We start from the raw sequence: 19,204 nt of genomic DNA, 5'->3' as shown, positions 1-19,204 counted from the left end.
CTCAGGAAAACAGATACTTTCTGCTAGTGTCATAAATATAGGCATTCCATGATTACAAGCAGAATGTCATGCCTTTACTTTATTCTAAATACTGTTGTGCTTTATTTGGTCCTAGGATTTTGTTTTTCCTTGATTCTTATGAACCCAGTTAATGTATGTCAAAACAAAACTGGACATGATCAGAGAGCTGGAGGACCTCTCCTTGAAGACAGATTGAGGGATCTTGGCTTGTTCTGCTTGGAGAAGGCTTAAGAGAAACTTTCTTGGAAAGTTTCAGTACTTAGAGTAGATAAATAGGAGGGGAGACCAACTTTTTACAAGTTCTGATATTGACAGCACAAGATGGAATGGTTTAAACTAAGAGAGAGACATTTAGATTAGGTGTTAGGAGGAAATGTTTTACTTTGAGAGTGGAGAGCCACAGCCCAGAGAAGCTGTGGATGCCTTGTCTCTGTTTAATGCCAAGTTGGACTGGGCCCTGGGCAGCCTGATTTAGTGGCTGGGAAACCCTGCCTATTAAAAGATGATGAATTATGAACTTTAAGGTTCCCTCCAGCCCAAGCCATAGGGAGTATTAGTAATCAATTAGCTAAAGAGAAAAAATAAATAAAATAAATAAATAAATAAATAAATAAATAAATAAATAAATTCATATGAATAAAAAAGTGTTATGTTGGTTTACTTACATGTGTTCTCTCATCCCTTTCTTTGTTATGGGTCCCTGGCATGGAATTTTGCAAACTAGGTGATTCAAGCAGATCATCCATTTATCCAGACACTAAGTGGCAAAATAAGTCTGAAATGAATTCCTTTTTTTGCAAATTAATAATTTTTAAATACTGTGCATAGGGTAGCTTTATGATGCACACATTTTGAGTAAGCTAGATGTGGTTTTAGATGATAGGCTGAATTAGCAATCCTCCAGATCTGAAAGAAAAAAACAAAAAATACAAACAAATAATACAACAAATAATAACAACAAAACCAAAGGAACAGTGGAGGACTAGTATTTCCAAGTACTAATTGCTTAATTGTCACCCATTTCACCACAGATAGAGTAGAATAAGAATACCAAACTTTTGAATTACTATTTTGATTTCAAGGATGATGGAAAAAAACGAAACAAAACAAAACAAAAAAAAACAAAAACCAAACAGACTAGTAAATACATCAATCTTCACAGATTGTGTTTTAAAAGTTATGAGTATCTGTGTACTTTTAAGAGCAAGGGATGTAATTACTGGTTTTATTCTGATTTTAGTATTTCTTATTACTGAAGGAGATCCTTCTTAATAAAGAACAAGATTTATTTCATCTCTTTTGAGGCTTCTGTAATAACTACGATTGCCTATTACTGAAAAGTTTTTTGTTGTTGTGGTTGTTTTTGTTTGTTAAAAAAAAATCAGAAAAAGATATTTATGGACTGCATTTGTAGGGCCATTAAAGTAAGTCTAGGCTGACTCATTAGCCTTCTCAGTTTTGACAATCAGTTATCATGTTTGGTCTTTCAAATGTGCGATTTTAAATTATGAGTACATCTAGCAACATTCAGTTCCACTGATTTTAGAAAAATGATTTTTTAAACATCTTGGCATCCAATACTCTCTGACCAGGTTTTTGTACTCACTCCACACTAGGAAGGTTTTCTCTATTAATAGCTAATTTACTTAAAGTTATTTAAAGTTACACAAGATTTTCACTCAGAACAGTGACATAGCAATGTACTATAATCAGAGCACAAGCACTGTATCGCAACTGCAGTATGCAGTTGGGTCACAACAGAAACATGATTCCCATTATTAATATCTGTATGTCAGCAGCCTGCCCAGTAGCCAGGAACACATACCATGAGGTGAAGCCAGATGAGAGACACTGTTCTCTTCAGAGTTCATTTTTTTAGTTACTCAGTTTTATACTGTGTTTAATAGATGTACAGATTTCTTACATATTTGTCTGGCTGTCTCAAGAACATTCACATTTTTTATTAGTTTTTATTAATTTAGAAAAGGCTGCTTACACAACCAATTAAGCTACTCGAGAGAAAAAAAAAAAAAAAAAAAAAAAAAGCTGATTTATGCAGCTGAACAGTAGTTTACCTAAGCCAAAGCCTACACTCCAGACCCTGACATCCTTTTTGAAGTGATATATTCAGCTTTCTTTGTAACAGTTCTCACTCTGTACTCCCTGAGCTTTTGCGAGCACATCACCTGCACAAACCTGCTGCAGGCCCTTCTCTTGTTTTTTCATTGGCCAAAAAATACAAGTCAGTAAGTTTTACTGATTTCCTGATACCTACGTAGCTCTAATAAATGTGAAAAAAAAAAAATAAAAATCAAGATTTTGTTTGTTTCTTTCTTTTCTAGTAAAACAGTGCCAATTAATATGCAAGATAGCAGAATTGTACAAGAATAAATTTCTCTCTGTCCCTCTGTGATATTCTTGAATCCTTTTTTATTATTATTATTTTTAATTAACTATGTACCACATACTGTAAAATACACATTTTTATATTGCTTGTATAATAATATTAAAGTAATTAATGAGATAGCCATATTACTTAAAGCAAAAAAGCAGACAAAAAAAAAAAAAAAAAAAAAAAAGAGTGAGATATATTTGTGATAAATGGCAAGTAATTAACTCAAAGGTTAACCTAGTGGTTTTACTTAAAGCAGTATATTAGTCCAAAGATTTGTGCCAATAATGTGTTTAATATGTAAACTGCCTGGACTGGATTTTTGGAGGAATAAGTATTTTCCCTGTGGCTTATTTTGGGCAGCATGTTATTAGTTGTCTGTGACTCAGTAAAGATGGCTATAAAGTTGTGATTGTTTTTTGTTTGTTTGTTTGTTTGTTCTGTTTTCTTGTTTTTGTTTTTCTGGAGGCTATGTATTAGTAATTGTTGCAGCAATAAGCAGCTACAGGAATATAGACATCAATGGTAAAAAATTACACATAGTAATTCTAAATGATCGTAAAATCTTTTTCTTTTTTTTTTTTTTTTTTTTGATCTCTTAGTTGCTTCAGTGTTAAATATTACACTGAACTTCAAAAAAGTTATGATCATGTTCAAATAATAGGGAAAATAATAATACCTCTTTTGAGATTAATACATGAAAGGAAAATGCATGAAAGAATATAATTATTATGACTTAGGAATGACAGATGGTACAAATGACTTTATAACCATTCTTATGGTATTTATAATACTTCAGGAGAAGATGCTGAAACTGAAGACAAAATGTAGCAAATAAAATCTTATACATCATTCTAATCTATCCAGTTTCTATAAAGGGATAGAGGGATAGACAAAGTATTGATAAATATTTATCAAATGAAATATAAACACTTCTAGTTTATTGGATCAATGTGTATACACATGTATGCAGAAAACAGCTCAGTGCAGCTGTATTTACCGTCTTCTTCTGTCAAACTTCTTCACTAACTGTTTGACAAGTAACTTCTTTGCTATTGCTTAATATATCATTACAATCTGCTCCAGACCCCATGCAATGATTCTGAATTTTTGACAACACTTGAAGTTCATTCACTCACAAATAAATACTTAAACACTGTCAAACTTCTCTGATTTGTATAAGCTTTTCATTAGCCATATCACAACAAAATAAAAGCTTCTATCTATAAGTAACAAAGCTGTATAAGAAATATATGGATGCTAATACCAAATAATATATTCTTCATCCCTGCAGGCTTGCTGAGATCTCAAACGTGTGCATGAATAGAGCTGAAGTATATGTTGACTGTGTTGACTATATTGACAAGAGAGAAAGTATTATTTCTCAGACTGAGCAAAGCACAAAGCACAAAAAAGCATCAAAATAATTAATTCTTCTCCTTTTATGCTATTTTCCTCACAGAAAACAATGGCTTTTTTTTTCTTTGCACTCATTTCTTCATTATATATATTTTTTATCACATTTATTAACTTCAAAAGAAAAAGAATCCTGAAATGGTCAAATATTTTAAAATGTTGCTAGCAGTATCTTTCCATTTTATTCACATTTGACTGTTAAAAAGAAAAAAAAAGTCATGTCATAATTATATATATATATATATATGCTATTCTTCCCCTCTATAATAATAATAAAAATATTGTTTCAAAAAAGAAATGAGTGAAGTTAGTGGAAATAGTCATTTTGTCTCCATCACTCTCACTGAGGACAGGATACCACAGAAGACTTAGCTATCCTATTGCCCACTTTATAACTTTTCATCAATAACAATATATTCCTCTCTAGTCATATAGATAATGAAAGCTGTTTAAATCTTGAATCTCCTCATTTCAAATCAATCCTTTAATTTAATATTCTATCTTTCCCTTGTTTAAAGTTCACATTCTGATTTAGTTCTACATTGACAAATGGACAGCTTTAAGCATTGCTAGAACAATACTGGGCAATAAAACAGCTAGAATATGAAGCCATACTGTCCTTGCAGACTGAGAGGGGTTTCATTCAAAAGAAATGTCAATTAGCAACTCTGAAGTAACAGTGACCTCTGTTCAGTGAAAAAAACGAACACGAATTCATGAAAATGAATTCCATAAATGATTGACAGCTGGGGAAATGATAACTTCTGCTTCAGAACGAGAAGCACATATGAATTCTCTCTCAGTTTTTAAATATTTATTTCCACAACTAAATAATAGCTATCCTCATGGGGCTGAACAAAAGAAAAAGAACTTATTGCCCTCATTTATCATTGTGGAATTAAATAATACAAAAATAAGGGAATTTAGTACAGCAAGTTTCTATAACAATCAAATATTGAATAATTATACAGAATTTTGAAAAGCACTTATATTATTTATATACAACAAAAGCATCATGCATTTTATATGTGGCCCAAGATGCAAGTCCAAAGTTTTGACACTGTCTTGCTCAACTATATCAAAGAGAGAGCAGGTTGGTATATGTAAAGCCGATGCAAGATTAAGAAAAAACAACTCAAATGTTGGACCGACAAGTTTATTACAAATCTTAATCAGGGAGATGAGGAGGGGAAGACCGGCAACTAATTAATTACTAATTAAGGTGATGGGGAAGGGAAAGTGGGTGATGGAAAAGATAGGAAAGAAGCAAGAACTGCGTAAAGTGGGGATAGTCACTACCAAGATCCAGCATCCCATTGTGTGCCATTGAAATCGTCTGAGGCAAAAGTGTGGGGGGAGAGCAGCAGCAGCAGTATGGCCAGCCTTAGACAGCAAGCAGGTGCAGTGACAGAGCAAGACCAGGAAGAAGAGACATTCCACAGGTTGCAGGCCCAGGTGAGTCCATCAGCAGGCAGTCATCACGTTGTCAGGAATCTGATGTCAGATACCCATTCTTTTTCTTCAGCAGGCAGGCATCACATTGTGAGGCATCTGATGTCAGACACCTACCCTCTTGGTTGTTGGTCCCTTTTTTATCCTTCTTCTGCCAATATGGCATTCCTGGGCGCTTGTCGTGTGCAGCACTCCTTGAGATGGCTGACTGCCTTGAGATAGCCCACACAAAAGACTGCTTCCAGGCCATTAAGCCACTACTTCTCCCTCTCTCTCTTTGCTCCTGGCCTGCAAATCTTCAGACAAAAGATTTCTCCAACTTTGACTGGACTTGTCCATCTCCATCCTTTAGACAAAGGATTTCTCAGCCTTTGACCAGGACTTGTCCATCAGTGTTCCTCAGCAAGTTTTGAGACAATGGTGCAAAAGAATAACCTCTTACAGATGCCCGTGAATTAATGGAAGGTATCAATTAACTACTTATTTGTGATTATATAGAGATGTAAAATTACTGTTTACGACATATTCATTGTATGTGCTAGATGCTAGATCTGGTGATTTTTTTTTTTATTTTTATTTTTTTCTTTTCTGGTTCGTTGGTTGTTTCAACCAGTTTCATTGAGAAAAAGACTGACTAGAGTTGAATAATTGTTTTAAAACATGAAGATTGTGTCAAAAACAGATGAAAATCAGAAAGTCCGGTAGACTGACCAAGCAGACAGCTGCTAGCTTATCTGATTTTCTGCCAGTCTGTTCACCAACTATCTTGCCAATTGGACTCCAGACTGGTAGTCTGGCTAGAAACCAGAAGACTACTTGGCTTCTCAGCTTGCCTACTACCCAGCTGTCCTTGCTTGGCTGGTGTGAAACTTGGCCAGCTCCACAAGTTGCCCCCTGTACAGCTGGCTTTTTTGTGCAGTCCAGAGAGTTCCTTAAGTGTTCTGCTGTACAAGATGCCTAGTTATCCAACCTTCTTGATAGTAACCAAGTTCTCTTGCCGAGTAAGGGAAAACCGTCTACTCTTTGTATGTCTTAAAAGTGACTGCTCTCTTAAGTCAATTGTCTTACCCCATAAAGAGCAGCTTTTAAGAATTCTTACAAGCAGCTGGCTACACACCAGAATCTCCCCTTGAGTAGAGACACCTCTGTTTTACTTAGCACCTACACAGAGACTCACCTGGGATCTGAGACTCACCACAGAACCTTGGTAACTGATCTATTGTTTTTTAAGCTATATTAGTTTAAATAAGATTTAATCTCAGATTGATTACGCACCTCCTACCCTCTATATGGCAAATAATCAAGGATATTTAGAGATTTCAAATCTTGTTAAATCACTGTCACCATTGCTCTATTTACCATATTATAGTTTTTATATCAATAAAACTCTTTCTGCCTTTCTCTTACGAGTGTTCTCTTTATGCCTTTCTCTTATTCAGTGTTTTAATCTCCATCCATGACAGTTTTACCAATGGTTCTGAGCTTCTGACATCTTTCTCTCCTAAGGAAGAAAATAAACTAATGAAATCAAGAACTTCCTGTAAAACTGATGCAAATTGCATGTACATATGTAAAATATATAAAATAATAAAAACAAAACATCTTTTTGCTAGTATACACTAAGGTAAATATAAAAGATAAAATATTCTGTAAACCACATTTTATTATTATTATTATTAAATAGTAGAGTCAGTTGTAATCATGAGATCTTCACAATGATATACTATTGATTTGTTATCGGAAAGAGTGTAATCTACTAAGTCAACAGTGTAAGTGTGATTTTGGAAAGCATACTCAAGTATTCTTGTAAGTGATTTTGTACCCTAAAGTTAAGCTGTTTAAGATCAATTGCCATTTCAAAAAGAATGAGTTCACTTTGGAAATAAAATACTTCATATATTCAATAGAATTTTTTTAATTTACTTTGCAATTTCTAATAATAATGTTGTTCTTCAAATACATATATCTTATACATTCCAACTAAAGGGTAGAAAATAGATGTTGCATTTTATGCCATATTCACTACATTCCATTTATCTCTTACTAAGACAGTAAAACTTGGATCATGCATTTTCTGTGATATGCTATGAAAACAATTGTCACTAAGGAATCCCTACTTCTTGAAATTCTACAGCTTTCATTTCTCTTTCATTCTTCCTCATTCCTCTCAAAACTGCAATTACAAAATCAGTGTTATGTACAGAAACAGAGTGCATAGTGCTATAGAACATTATAGGAACTGTTGCTGAGAAATCATATTCCTAGAGGAATTTTGCATATGATTGCTTAAAATGAAAAATACAGGCTGATGATGTAGAATTTGAGTCAATGGATGTTTGCTGATTCTTAAAAGAAGGTAATTTACACTAGTATCCTACAACTAATTCATACTCAAGAAAGGTTTCTGGATATGAAATATTCTTAGGTGAATGGAAAACTGAAACTGAAAATTTGAGAAAATTGTATTTAAAAAAACGTGAAAAAAAAAAAAGGATACTTTGAGTTATGTAGTAAAGGGAAAACTATTAAGTGAAATCTTACGTATTACAATAACATGAAAGAAAAAAAAAATATGTTTTTTTCTAACTCTACTAGAGCAACTGTTCTATGTTTTGGCCTTTATCTTTGAATGAAACTGAAAAAGAAGTGTTTTTATAAGCCTACATTTGCATCCTAGGAATAATGGCAATCTGAGATGCCATCCTTTCTTGTGTAATGCAATCCTAACCAATTTACTTTCCAAAAGTAGTTTGATTTTTCCCTTACAGTAGTGCTATCAGATAGCAGTGTGCTCTCTGAGGGCTCCACTCATGCTGAGATTGCACCAAACATTGATTGTAGTGCTGAATCAGTCTGTAATCAATCTTGTATCATACAGATCTTCTTTAGTACTTTTTCTTAGATTGCTGTCTAATGGGAAACAAAATATGTTAAAGAATAAGGAAGTGTCAATGTAATTGTATCATTGCTGCCTCAAAAGAAATGGTTCATAACAGTCTATGTTTATGCATGTGGTCTAGAGAAAGGCTATGTGGTAAATAACAATTTCTTTATTGTAAGCAAATATTAATTTCAATATGTTGTTAAACACCCTTTTCAGTCTTTGTGACATCATTTCTCTGATTTCTACTATATTCATAATTTCTAATTAACAGTTATTCCACTGTTTTTAATGTGAGAAGCTTTCACTTTCTTTATAATTGTTCAGCAAGTCAATCACAGTTTGCCTTCAGAGTACCTTAATGATGCTAACAATAATTCTAAAGATATGCGAAGAAAGGAAAATATTTTTTATATCAGAAGGTTTCAATGAAATATTTCCATTTTGATTCCCATAATTAATTATTTTTATACATATCTAATGAAGATTTGAGGTACCCAGATGCCCGCCTAGTCTTTCACTTCCCCTCCTGAACAGGATGAGAGAAAACAAGATAAAAAGCTTATGTCTTGAGAACAGAAACAGATATTGGCTTTTCATTTATTGTTATAAATAAAGCAGATGGTTGAAGAATATTAATGCAATTTATTTCAAATTAGAATAGGTTTGGATATTGGAATACAAAAAGAAAAATAAAACACCTTCCATCCAGGTCCTTCTTCTCCTAGACTTTTTTTCATTCCTTCATTCCTATACACCTCCCCTAGCCAGTTGCTCTTGGCATAGAGTAGTCTGACTAGACTTTCTCTAAGTAAATTCCCTGTAGCAATTATATCAATAAAGAAGGATCACTTGAAGAATAATAACATGTGCTAAATCAAGACTAAAAATTTGTACTCAGAGTTTCAATTTTGCTTTCTAGATAAGTATAATAAGAAGAATACTATTTGCTATTGAGGATCAAAAATAGATATAAATAAGATATACTGAATGAACATATTTATTTTAAAGAAATAGGAGACATAACTGAGTTCACAGTCTTTAGTAGTCATCTTTTCTAGCTGAGGATCTGTTAAAAATAGTATAGTACTTTCAATAGCTTCCCCTCATATCATCCCCCTCATCTTACTGCACAGTCTGCTCTGGTATAAGATCCAGAATTTCCTCAATTTGAGTAGTAACAGTAATCTCCCTAGATGAAGGCATTATTTCTAAAAGCTTTCAACTTTTTTATGTTATTAATGAAATAAGAGAATGAAGTGTTTTCTGCTTTATTAGGAAAAAGACATATTTGTTCCTCTATGTTATTGTGTTGTGTGTTTTGGGAAACAAACAAACAAACAAGAAAAGCCACAACCTAGTTTAAAATGAACCAACTGAAAGTACTCTTATGAATCTGTGGTATAATGATTTTTATGTAGCTTTAATATGTAGGTCATTAGTCTGAAACAATTATTTTTGTACCTGTAATTGTATCTAAAAATGTCCTTGTCTTCCCTTCTTCCTTCCCATTTTCCTACCCTTTTCACTTTCCTTTACTCTCTTTTTCCTTTCCCTTTCCCTTTTACCTTTCCTTCTTTTTGATCAGATTTTCATGCGTCTATTATCCAGAATTTATTCTAGTAGAAATGTGAACTGTGTACTAAGAAAGTGTGAGTTCAGTTTTTCACTCCACTGCAAGTAAACTCGTGCAACACCAGATCACGCAAGAGTTTACTTTCCCACCTCTTTTTCTTATCTCCTTCCTACATTTATTTTCCTACTTTTTCCCACATTGGCACATATCCATAATATCCATAACACACATTGCTAGTTTAAATTTTTATTTCATTTTTTTTCCTCCTGTCTGTTGTAATAAAATGTGGTTTGTTGGGGGGGGGGGGGGGTGGGGGGGGGGGGGAAAGCACTCCAGAAATTCTTTTGGCTTAAATTAAGTTCCTGCTTTATCACACTGGGTACAAAACACTCACTTTGAAACCTGGAGGTTGTTTTATTCACAGTGGTGCCTTGTCTTATAAAATTAATTGCTCAGACATTTTCTGTAGTGCACTAAGCAAATCCTTAGTGGCTTCTAGAAGCTTTACAATAGCCTAGGAAATGTCACTCTCTGCTGTGGTATATTACACTAGCAATAGTAGCTTTAGTGGTAATAGAACCATAGTTCTAGTCATTATAATCAAACTGTAGTTATAATGACACTGTGGAAATATATATCTTTGTCCCCATGATTAGTTTAACAATGCTTTTCTCCAGAGGACTCTGGACATATCTGAAATGACTGGTGAGCTTATTCATATAAAACGCTGTGGATAGAAGAAAAGTAGCTATATACAGTGTGCACATATCAAGGGGTTTTGGAACAAGTTTTGTTAAGGTAAGTCTTCACAAAAAGATGGAAGTTCAAAGGTAACATTTTTTAAGGAAAGAGTCAAGGCAAACTGTGAAAAGAAAGCTCACTAAAACAAGATTCTAATCCATGTACACACAAGCTGGTAATCAAAACACCGAAAAATTAAGCTTCCCCAAACACAAAAGAAAGTCATTCTCATATGCAACTTAAATTAAAAAATTCTCATTCATTTTATCTATATTATTTGATTCAGCCTCCTTACAGAAGGCTAATCTAAATAATTTCATGGTTTTTCTTCCAAATCTTTATTTCTATTGTGTACATTTTTGTTTGTTTCATTTTGTTTCTTTTTTTTTTTTTCTCCTTCTAAATGTCAGGATAGAAGACTCAAATACAGGAAAGTGATTTTGTGAAAGGCTATGAAATAAAATTCCCAAAAGTCCACACTTAAGCATGAAAATGATCATTCATAATGATTAGTTAACTATCTTACTATGAATTCTCAAGTCAGAGTCAGCTATATACACTTGGGTTTCCAACTCTCACAGAAATACTATTTTTCTTTTTCTTTATTTTCTTTTTTTCTTGTTCACAGTGAAGCAATGTCAACAAGAATGAGAAAGGACACTTTCCTCTTCAGCCTTGCCTGTTTGTGATTAACTGCTTTTTTCTTTTTTTTTTTTTTTCCCAGGAGTTGTGCACCAATATCATTCAAACTGAAAAGACTTCATACTGCTGAGTTAATAGCTATTGATTTAGCATAATATGAACATTCCAATCTTTTTTCATTGATGTTCTGGAAGCAAATAAATATGTAGCTTTGCAGGATGTGTTTGGCATGCCTTGACCACATTTCATGCAAATTTAAAATTACATTCAGGGCCAACAACCACTAGACCAGGCTTCCCAGAGTCACTTTCTCCTAATCTCTAAACTAAACTGCGTGCCCCAGTGGTGCAAGTGGTAGGAATGCCGTGTTGCAACACCAGAGGCCCTGGGTTTGAATCCCCCCTGTGGTGCAAGTGGTAGAAGTGCCTGTCTGCTACACAGAGGTTCGAATCCCGGGGGGTTGGACTCGATGATCTCTAAGGTCCCTTCCAACACGCACGATACTATGATGATACTATGATAAACATCCCCTGTCTTAGTTTAAAAACATTTCCCCTTGTCCTGTCACTATCCACTATTGTAAATGGGCATTCCACCTCCTGTTTAAATGCTCCCAACAGGGAATAAATAAATGTAAGTTCTGCAAAATACTCTCCCCTTAATAGAAGGAAAGGTAGTTAATGCTATCTATAGACAGAGAAAAGAAAGTAGATGCAAATAATTTTCTTTGGGTTATACTAATAACCAATTAAAAATGTTTGACCTTTTACTTGACATGATAATCATGCCTTGTGTAAGTAGGAATCTGCCATTGCTTTCAGCCTATCAACCAATACGACACTGCAGCAAATTATTTTCAACAGTTCTGATGCTCCTGTGTGCAACTGATGTTTAAAGAAAAACAAACAAACAAACAACAACAACAACAAAAACCGACTGATATTTTAATTTAAGGGTAGTTGTTATGCCCTTAAATACATACATATTGCCTTAACATGGACTTACAAAACATGTCTGTGTGATTAATACTATAAATTTTTGTGGAAAACTAATACTGACTGGTATTTGAAAAATGTGTTTCTCTACAGAGTGCACTTTACATTAGTAAAGGGCAGGTTGCACTGAAATCATCAGCTACTGTAGATTACAAAGCAGACACAAAAGCATGTTTTTTTCCATGCTACATGAAAGACTATAATTACCAATTTAATAACATTCACATATAAATAAAAACAATATAAATGTAGCTTTCACTCATGGATACTTTCAAAACTAATGTTACATTCTGCCAGCCTATAATGAATTGGGGGGATTTTCATAATTTTTATTAAGAATTGTTTTTTAGAAGGAGCAATGAGTTACAAATCTTAACGAGCTGTCTTCTCCTAAACTAAACTCTTGGTAGTCCACAATGGAATGATTTCTTTTTCAAAATCTCTAACAATCTGACATTTCCATTTTAAAATATTTCTACACAGCAATTCTAAAAATAGGAATGTGAGGGTATGTAGTGCATGTGTTCATCATATATACTAAACTCTCAGGTGACTGACATAACCTGATAATAGTAATAAATGTCCATTAGCCTCTCTTTGATAGAATGAAAGAGGAAAATGACAGTCAGTGCTAAACAACAACTATTGTATATCGTAGTGTGTTGAAACAAAGGAGAAGAACTATGAAAGAAACATGATAATCAGTAACATGGGATTAAACAACATTTTAAGAAAAAAAAGCATAGTGGGGAGCTTTTTACTGCCAGAAGTGCTATCCAGTAGGCTGTGATGATCAGATGTTGAGCCTGGAGCACATTCTCAAGTGCAATGGCAGGGCGGTGGGGAGGGGGACCCATATTTTATGTATTCCTATGGGGAGCTTTGTCAATGGCATGCACACTACCAAGTTATACGGAGCAGCACAGAATCACAGAATTTTTAAGACTGGAAGGGGCCTTTGGTTCCACCTTATCCACCCCATACTCAGACAGGGAGAGAACATGCCCATGATCACGGCTGGCAACATTTGAAGTTTTCCAAGTAGGGAAACTCCGCAGTCCTTCCAGACATCACCTGAATAGCATGAGTACACATAAAGCAGGAATATTTAAACCTCCAACAGAGGTGCATGTGAGTAGCTGGTAATACAGTACCAGGAAGAGAAGGAATATGTGTAGTCAAAACAACTCTGAATAAGTATTTTTATGGGATTAGAATTTCCTGAGATTATCTGTAGAAATTTGTAGATGTTTGCATGTGGCTGGTACTGTTTTGTTTTTTTTTTTCTGTTATATTGCTGATACTTATACTTGTTACTGATTACAGATTAATAACATATTGATAACAAATAAAATACATTACTTATTTGTGACACAAGCAACGAGCAGAAATGTGTCAAAATAACATCATTTTACTTCTTATAGTTGAAAGGAAGTTGATTGAGTTGAGAGTATAGTAAAACAGTTTTGGTAGCTGATTTCCCACTGTAGTTCAAAATTAAAGCAAATTTATGATTGGAATTCTCATGGATCCGGTTTGTGCTCCCTTGTACTGCCTTTATATTCAGCAGGATAAAATTTAATATGGGAAATGGAGAAATAAAGTAAGTACAAAATCTTGAAAATTACTAATTTGACCAGCTCATTTAAAATTGTCAAGGTTTTACAAGCTCTTGGAATACTCAGCTTATGTTAATATGTATTACTTACGCCATGTATGTGGATATATATATATATATGTATAACAAATGTAGCTCACCAAAACCTTAAAATAAATGCATTCTCAAGATTTCACTTTTGAATGTGTTAATTTCAGATCTGCTCTCGAATTTAAAGATACTGTCAAGCTTTCTGAATTTTTACAATTATTTTCAGCAATATTTTAAATATTTGAAAATATTTCATCAAATGAGTATCTGATAACTCAGGGACTTGATGATGTAGAGACATACAGATATTTCTTGTAGATGTTTAAATGAGCTGACATGTATTGAACACTCAAATCCTAAAACTAAGATAACCTGAAGACATTTGTTTTTACTTTTTCACCTACAGTGCAATTTTTAACAAGTTTTTGATATTTGGAAGCTCCTTCAGGTGGAATAATGGCAGCATTTTCTTCTCTATCACCCTCATAGCCTTTCCCTACTTCCAGACTGTATTGGTGGAACTGATCAGGCAGGAGAGGCCAACACCAGCCACTTCTAGAGAGAATATCCTACAGCTTATGGCCTTCAGTGAAGGCTTTACGATCGTTAATGGCTTTACAATCTCTTGCCTCCAATTGAAGCAGTAGTTAGACAAATTACCAAGTGACACCAAGGTGGTAGGGTGGTAAAATGGCGATTTATTGAAGCACACACGACCTTATATAACCTACGCCCATTTCGTCTACGCCTACTGTATTACACGTCAGTAAGATTCTTCCAGAATATGGGGAAGGGCATGTCACGTCACATCTCGATAAGATCCCCGTATTTCGCCTAATACAACACTTCAGGGGGCCCTGGCAAAAATTTTCTATATCTCTTTCTATAAGTCCTGCTATAAATGGTGATCTCATTAAATGAGAGACAGCAATGTCACATTCCACAGCTTCCACTTCCATTAATAATCATATTCTGATGTGGCTTTGATTTTATGTGGTGCCCTTCAGTAGGTTAATATGAATCTCTAAAGCCTCTCTAGGTTTAAGTCCAAAACCTGGGATTATCTAAATCAAAGCTGTGGATTAATGAATATAATTTAAATTTATTAATTACCATTAAAAATGGTAAAGGAAGGATGTATAATAGAGCATTGTGCACTTATGGTCTTATTGGTCCTTTTATGTAAATTATTTTTTAAATGATGTCTTGTAAGACTCTCTTGATTTTTATTTTTTTTGTGTGTGTTTTTAGTTAAGAGTTAATTCCAGAATATGACATATTGCTTTGAACTCTTGCAAAAATAAACAATTCAGGACTCAGAATTGTGGTATAAATTTATTTTTATTTTTGAAGAGGTTTGAACAACTAGGAAAATAATTCAACCAGAATCAAGTTGAAATATATTTTCCTCTCTCCTTTTAAACTGAAACTGATTTAAAACTTTAAAAAAAAAAAAAGAATAAAATAAAATTATTATTGCATTTGCCACACTAGTTTACCAAGCTTGCATAGTTTCTAGATATTATCCCTTCTTTTTTACATTTGAATGAGTTCTATAAATGTTTTCTTTTTTCTTTCTTTTTTTTTTTTTTAATTGCTTTTATTTGATAATACTTGGTATCTGTAACTAAATCTACTTGCTTGAATATTACAATGCACGTGTTTAAACAATGTCAATAATAAACATATTTGTTTATTTATTTTATTAAAATATGATTCTAGAGTTTTGTTACCTGCAAGCCTTTAATCTTTTCTGTATCTGTGAAGAAATACTTTGAAGAAAAATGCAAGTGTGGCAATTGAATTTCAGAAGTCATCTTCAAATTATTAAATTTTAGGAAACTTTTACTCAGTTCTTCTTCAGAATATTCAGAATGAACTTAATAAGATTAATTTTTATTTTCATAAATATTGTTCTCAAAAACACATCAAGATTCTTTTATGTCTGCCTCTCTCTATTGGACAAGAGCAACTATGCATAGAAGACATAAAAGCAGTAAATGTAATCATGCAATCCAAAGAGAAAAAAAGATGGTAAATTTGATCCTTCTTTGACTTAACAAAATATATTCTACAGACACCTGTGTGTAAAACTTCACATTTTTTCCCACTAATAGGGAACGTGAGCCAGGATTAGACCGCCGTGAGACAGGTTAGTTTTACCCTACTGATGATGTGTCGTTTCGCTAGTGTGAATTGGTGTGAATATTTTCTAAGGATTTGATCCATGTGAGTTAGTACCTTCTATCCCACAAGTACATAAGTCAACAACTTCTTTAAACAGTATATGCATTGTTTTATTAGCAGTAAGTTGCAAAGTTCTCTACAGTATTTTGCTTTATTATAGCAGTAAGGGGTCATAGTATCATAGTATCATAGTCTCGTGTGGGTTTGAAGGGACCTTAGAGATCATCGAGTCCAACCACCGGGATTCGAGCCTCTTTGATGTATTACCTCTTACAGAATATGATTGCAAAGTTATGTAGTGAAATTACCAGGGTGAGATTTGGAGCAAACCAAAAAACAAAACAAAACAAAACAAAAATTTAAAACAACAACAACAACAACAACAAAAACCACCTGTGACATTGCAATCAATTTGGTCTTACCTGCAGTTGTCATTTGATTTCTTCTCATTCCTTGCTGTGGTTTATCTTGAAAATATGTGTTTTCTAGTTTATTAAGTACAACAAAATTTACTATGATTCACTAATCTGTCATCCTATCTATCACGGGTGATGTTTATACAAACTGATGATTATATGTAATTAAAATAAAATTGAATTATAAACCAGCAATTATTCTTTCTGTGGAATACAGATTTTCCAAAGGTATACACTTTTCTTTATGTAGCTGGAACTTGACAGTGTTGTGATGAAAAATTCAGTACCTAAGACATGTTGTAATGGAAATACTTGTGAGAGATTTTATTCAGCAAGTAGATAATCAAAGATTCAAGATTGTTGAGATAGGCAGGGCTAAAATATCTGCCAGCTGTATATTACAAATGGTCCTTAATGAACTGATAAATATCACATTAGTTTTCAATACCAAGCACACTTGTACATAAACCAAGAATTAACTTTATTCCCTTCACACGAAAATTCAATACAGATACTGTAGAAAACACATTGAATGCTGCATAAATAGCATTTTGAAAATTGGTGAGAAAGAGCTTCCTCATCAAGAATGGGGTGAATACTTGTCACAACAGCCATCACCAGAGTCCTGAGTTGTGTGATTTTCCTGAGATTTTCTTTTTATATCCATGACTTCTGATATTCTGTGATTTTTGCTTCAGTGGGTGGAATGACCTATATTATACAGCTGTACACTTCAGATTTTACAGGGATTTTTAAGATAATAATCCTTAGAATTGAAATAAAATTGAGCAAAGAATGGAGTATATCAGTGACCCTACTAAAGATACATGAAAGGTCAAGTCAGCTGTTTAATGAGACAGATTCAACAATAGTAGGCCACTTTGGTAAATTAGGGTAACTAGACAATATTAAGGATGCACATACATATCACATTCTAAAATCCAGAAATGTTGTTTACTATCAAAATATTAAAAAATAAATCATCTTGATATCAGTATTACCCATGTAAATGAAAGAAATGCAAAGCTTGTGAAATCAATAAAGAAACATTTTAAAGCTCAGAGTTCTTATGCTTTAGTTGTGATTGCCATGATATTGTTACTTCTGATCTAAATTATAATCACAGACTTTCACTTTGGTATGTAATTTATTTCCTTTTTTGCTTGTCTGTATTGATGAATATGCTAGCTCTATGATTTTTTTAAATTGATAGGCTAGAAGATATATGACCACCCTGAAGTGCATGGCAGTACACCAGAATTCAGTAGTGCAATGAAAGAATTCTAAGCACAGGCTTGGGAAATAAGTCTTATTTCTGTCCAAAAGGTTTGCTTATATCAGATATGGAGGATCATCTTTATTTATTCAATTATTTTAGGGTGAAATATTAAACTTTTATAGTAAAAACAGAGCCAATTTTATAGAGTAAATTTCTTTGTATATTTATAATATTGTCCAGTTTATAAATGAGTTGAAATTATGTTGTTGTGCAATTTATTTGCTTTTCAATTGTTTGCATTTTTTTTTTTTATATTCACTTCAAATGCAGTTAACCTTTGTAATTTCTTCAGTAAGAAACTCCAATGAACTGTATCATCACATGCAATTAACAGTTGAGCAGCCTATAATAAATGAAGATACCATCTTGGTTTAGCAATTAGTACAAGGATCATCTTTAAAAATTTACACCCTTTTCTGTCTGTGGCATTTAACTTTGCTCTGTGATTTAACTATATCCAAAGTGAATGGCAATGTTCAATTATTGTAGTAGTGTGTTATGGGAAATTGTCTCAATTGTGATTAATAGCCCTTATGGAAAACAATTAATTTCATGTCCTGTTGCTAGGTCAAGTATAAAAGCTAATTTTCTGGAAGAAAGAAATATGTTTATCAGCATATCTTTTTTGATGTTTTAATCTGTAACACTAACCACTCCATTCACTGTAAAAAAGTTTTCTTGCATATATTAAAAATGTTTTTATGATATAAAAAAGTGATTGCAAAGAGACTGTCATTCAGAGCACATATGTGAGAAGAACAAAAAGGATTAGTATGAAAAAAAAAACAAAAAAAAAACCCTTCAAATTTAATCATGGGAAACTTTGCACACACATTGACAGTGATGGCACTAGTCAAAGCAGATTGAACTACACTATTTTAGTGCAACATAAAGACAGTTAAGCATCACGACAGTGACATCAGGAAAATCAAACCCCCTTCCCTTAAAACACATACTAAAACAGAGATCTTCCCTCTGCAGTTAAGAATAAAAAGGAAAGGTTTTGTTTCAGTCACAAATACTGAAAAAGAAGAAGAAAGAACATTCATTCTCTACTAAACACTAATTCTCTTTCACTACGAGAAAGACATTGAGGCCCTGGAACATGTCCAGAGTAGGGCAACAAAACCTGTGAGAGGTCTGGAGCACAAGTCTTATAAGGAGCAGCTCAGGGAGCTGGGATTGTTTAGCCTGGAGAAGAGGAGGCTCAGGGGACACCTCATTGCACTTTTCAGCTTCTAGAAGGGAGGTTGTGATGAGGAGGGACTTGGCCTCTTCTCCCAGGCAACATACAGGACCCAAGGAAGTGTCCACAAGTTTTAGCAGATGAGGTTAAACTGGACTCAAGAAGGAACTTTTTTTCCACAAAGAGTGGTCAGGCACTGGAATAGCCTGCCTAGGGAGGTGGTGGAGTTGCCATCCCTGTCAATGTTCAAGAAGAGTCTGGATAGGGAGCTAGGAGATATGGTTTAGGGGTTTTCTGTACGTATGGTAAAGGGAGGATGGTTGGACCAGATGATCTTATAGGTCCTTTCCAACCTTGTTATTCTATGATTCT

This window comes from Coturnix japonica, chromosome 4, assembly GCF_001577835.2.
Source record: "Coturnix japonica isolate 7356 chromosome 4, Coturnix japonica 2.1, whole genome shotgun sequence".
NCBI lineage: Eukaryota > Metazoa > Chordata > Aves > Galliformes > Phasianidae > Coturnix > Coturnix japonica.
The sequence above is the reverse complement of the archived record's forward strand: the minus strand, read 5'-3'. Positions refer to the sequence as shown.